Consider the following 4,821-nt stretch of genomic DNA (forward strand, 5'->3'; position numbering starts at 1 on the left):
AGAATGTAATGAATAAATTAATTTAAAAAAAATCCAAGTGTGCACTTCAGGACTGGAAACAGCACAGCAATGGAAGATTTCACAGTCTGCTCAATGGCGCCCACTAGTGGAGCCTCCAGCTGTGGCCGTTGGCTGGCTCAGGCATTCCGACAGAAGTTCTGGGCAGATGGGGAAACTGAGGGAGAAGCATCAGAGGTGACTTCTTGGTGCCCGGTCTGGTTCATGAGAGACATTACCTTCTACATAAGGCTCTAGTTGCTCCTTACAACCTAGCCCTTGTTTATTTGTGCTAGGACAAGAAAGCAACCTACCGTGAAAACAGACTAAGGAAGTACAAACGGCCGGGCAACATCTTAGCCCTGTTTAGATTTGTGTAACTTAGTAACTATTCAAATGAATGCGTGGGATCTCCTCTCCCATGAACATTTCACTCAGTCTATGTAAACAAACAGTACTGGAGGGAAGAATTATCTTCAAATATGTTTACTTCTCATCTAACATGGCAACACAGGTCCACATCGAAACTCGAAATATAAAAGAGATCAACAGAAGTTGCTGTTAAGCTTAGAACAAATGCACAACTGCAGTGGGGTGTGTCTACAGAACAAGCAACTGATATCTTTTTTTTTTCTTTTTCTTTTTTTCGGAGCTGGGGACCGAACCCAGGGCCTTGCGTTTGCTAGGCAAGCGCTCTACCACTGAGGTAAATCCCCAACCCCGCAACTGATATCTTAAAAGGCATTAAAGTTGAGCACCAGGGAGAGCGGTCAGGGGCAAAATGCCGCCAATATTGCTGGATCTCCAGCACCCATTGAAGCCAGGCACTGCAGTGTGCCCTCAATCCTAGCAGGGACAGGTGGATTCCAGAGGCTCCCTGGTCAATCAGTGTAGCCCAAATGATAACTCCAGATTCTGTGAGAGACCCTGACTCAAAAAGTAACGTGGAGAGCAACAGGGGAAGGCACGGGACACTGGCTTCTGGATTCTACAAGCACACACTAGCCTAGGTGAGTATGCTGGTGTTCGCTCATGTATACACACAGAAAGAAAGTTTAATTGTGCTCAAATACTTGATCGCATTAGGAGCAGAGTACAGGGGCTGACCCTGGCCTTATCCCTTCAAGTTGCTCACTTTCACAGAGAAATGGGAACACCTGAGGGATACACAGGGGGTTATGGTTCTGAGGGAACTTAAATGTCTCATAAAAACATTTTATGGCTGTTCAGAGACAGTGGTGAAAACCTGTGACCAGTTAGGGGAACGGTGTGGCGCATACAGGACCAGGGTGTAAGAAGATGGGAAGGTTTTTGAATAGAGGGGAAGGAAGAAAGGATCACAGAGTTATCAAACCCACAAGGACTCTGCAGGAAAGACGTGTTACATGGGAAGAAAGCAGGTATTCAGGAAGGTCCTGTGTAGCTTGTCTCTCGAAGACTAGGTTTTTCTGATGTCACCTGTGCTCTTGCTGGGTTTAGAACTCGAGGCTGAGCTGACAACCTCCTGTTTGGGCTCCTCCTCTTGCTGTTCTTCCTGGGCAGGCAGACATTGGTGGGGAGGGGCAAGGACTTTCCTAGGGCCCCCCTTTGAGACCGTCCTATTATCAGATGCATTCGAGTCCATGCCCTATTTAATTCCAGCCTCCTGGTCACCTTCTCATCTTAGAAGATTGGGGCTGTTCTACCCAGCCGCCTCCACAGCCTTTCCTTAGACCAGGCCCCATCTCTAGGTACCCTGACTCTGATGATAGGTCCTCAAGGAACAGGCCTCTCTTTCCTTCTGACCATTCCCTGCTTGGGCTCAACCGGAACCGCACACGGTGAAATCTTCCTCACACACGGACCTCCCCGAGTCTCAGAGAAGCTTCTGTGGCTGCCATTCAGAGAGACTGTGCTCAGATCAGGAGCGCGGATGTGGGCGAGTGGTTTGCACCGGTCAAGGTCCAACAGCTGTGGCTTGTGGGAGCTCCAGTTGGGGTCATGAGAGGCTCGGCAGCAAACAGCACAGGGAACGGAAAAACAAACAAAAGGTCTCCGTTCCCTTTGAGAGAAACATCCCTGGAGTCCTTAAGAGGGAATCTGTGTGTGTAATCGAAGTCCTCCTACCTTGGCAAGACAAAGCTGCCCTTAAATTTTAAAAAAAGGAGGCAAGCATAATTTGCTGGAGAATAAAAGAAACAAACTTGAAACTTTCATCGGGAAGAAAAATGTTTCAAAAGCATTGCTACTGGTCCACAAAGGAACAAAAACACTCATTTCTTAGTAGGTGGTTGTCTTTTCAAAAGTCACGGAGGTAGGTCAGATCTTCTGCTAACTCATCCTGCTCTCCTGCCTCTTCTTCCTCTGGGGCTGAGGAGGCCAGGGGCCAAGTTCTTTGTCTTTCCTTGTGGGATCCTCCCTGCCTGCTTCAGGGTGCCTTCCACTTGGCTCCCCAGGAGGCCCTCTATTTCCTATCATTTGCTCCTGGCAAATGACAAGGGCTAGCACAGAGTGCTCTCTAGACGCTCTGGAAGGCGGGACTCAGGGCTGCTCTCCCTGCTCAGAGTTTTTCCTCCTGCCTTATTTCTCCCCTGACTCTTCATCGACCGTGGTGAGCTAAACAGACCTGGGGACCCTTGAGATAGTAATTAGGTAAATGAAATTCACTGAAGTCAGGGTGACACCCACAAGTCAGGCTCCTGTAGCAGGCCTATTTTAGCTCAACTCCAAATTAAACCCTAGGTTATCTGAAGCAAAAGTACCGAGTGGCCAAATGGTTACTTCGTGTCCTCTTGGCTTGGCCACAGTTTCCAGATGTTTGTTCAAACGCTCATAGAAGAAGGTGGCTGAGAAGCTACTTTTTGTCGATAATTATCATTTAAACATTTCTCCAAAAGCTAATTGTTACATTTGTTATTTGTCTGTGTATACCTGAGTCGGCAGATGCATGCCACAGTGAGTGTGAGGTCAAAGGTCAACTTGCTACAATCTGTTAGTCCTTCTACCACGTGGGTTGGAGAGATTGAACTCAGGTTGTCAGATTTGGCAGACCACTGGGTCATCAGTCCTGCCCCGATCTGCCTCAGATTAACATTTGAATCTGTAGACTCCAAGTGAGCAGTTCCCTCTATAAAATGGGGTGTGGCTCATCCAATCAGTTGAAGGCATCCTTTCAAAGGAGAGAATTCTGCCTCCTGAACACGGTTGGACCTCACATTGCAGAGTTAACCCTTCCCAGCTCTCTAGCCTGCCTACCCTGCTTGCTCTCACAGTCGCCTGGGTGAAATTTTAAGCATCTGTTTACCCTTTCCCTCTCTTTCAAGCTCCTCTTCTTCCTGTCTTCTCTTTCTTTCTCTCCCTCCCTCTCTGGCTTTCAGAAGATGCATCTAGGATAGAAAGATTGCATTTTTTTTCTGGAAGGTTCTACTTCCTACCAACAGCCTGGCTAAGACTTGCTTGAACTCAGGCAACCCACTTAAAGTCACAGCATTGTTTGGCTGGCGCATCAGGTCTAACTGAGTTTCTTCACTTGATAGCCCTGATCTCATGACATCAGGATTCTCTCAACTCTTTAACTTCTCATAAGACATGTTTGCAGTAAACCTTGAAAACGGATCAAAGCCATGGAATGATATGCCCAGTTATGACATGAGTGCGACTGCCCAGTGATTCCATGTCTACACCCTCTGTTAGTCTCCATCAGAAATGTCCCCAGGGGAAGGTCTCCCTGGAGGCAGCAGAATGTCAGAAATAGGCCAGCAGGGAAGGATCCCTACCTCTGAAATGTGTCACAGGCTGAAGTTCCTACATCCCTCACCCATCCCATCCCTGGGTCCACACTCATCCTTTGTTCTGTCCCTTGAGCTCCATCCTCTGAGGTACCGATCTTGCTAGGTCTGCTTGCCTCCCAAGGAGCCCCCTCACCATGGAGCTCAGTCCTCTGCCCACACTTGGAGTCAGTAGGAAAGACACTCTTGTTGACCATTTCTTTTTAGGAGATGCCCGTAGCTAGAGGAGCATTCTGATCCCTGAGCAGGTGAACATCCCTGTAATGGTGGAGTTATCACTTGCTTTAAGATGTTCAGCTGCTCTGAGTCGATCAGAACAACAGTGCCAAGTGTGTTGTAACCGCTGGCAACAGTGGTGCATCTGTGCGTGGTGCAATTTCTGGGTTCAAAGCTCAGTGTTTACTGTGGCATGGGGTAAGCTAAATCTGTGTTTCCCTAGGTGGCGATCAACTGTTTGCTTTCTATTGGTCAAAGTTTCAGCAGCAGGGGAAGCTGAGAGAGAGGCCTGCCTGCTGGGACTCAGTGTTTGCGATGTTCCTGAATAGTCTGTTTCTAGAAATCAAATCCCAGGCAGAGTTCTGAAGACAGGAGAGTCTCCGTTGAAAAGACCGGATTTCGATGAGTAGGTGTTGAGTATTGCTGGATGAGCTAGAGTATCCAGACAGTACTGACAATTATAGACATATAATCTAAAAAATAATTGAAGTGATGTTTTAGATGTTTCTCAAATATGACTTTTACATCACAAACTCAGGAGAACACAAACTCAACATTTCATTAACATTCCAAATGATGCTCTCCAGACAGTGAAAATACAACCCACGTCACAGGATGAAACATTTTCAGTTAGGTACTTGACAGAGGTCTAGTAGCCACAATATGCAAAGATTGCTGACATCTAAACAACAAAATGACAAATAGTACAAGACAAAAATTTGGGCAAATGATTTCAAAAGGCACTTCTCCAAATGAGAGAAACAAAGGGCCAGTGTGCTTTGGTCCACGAAAATATACCCAGCATCACAATTCAGTGGTCAAAAGGAGTTCTAACACAAAC

Source organism: Rattus norvegicus, chromosome 17, assembly GCF_021556685.1.
Source record: "Rattus norvegicus strain SHRSP/BbbUtx chromosome 17, alternate assembly SHRSP_T2T, whole genome shotgun sequence".
Lineage (NCBI taxonomy): Eukaryota > Metazoa > Chordata > Mammalia > Rodentia > Muridae > Rattus > Rattus norvegicus.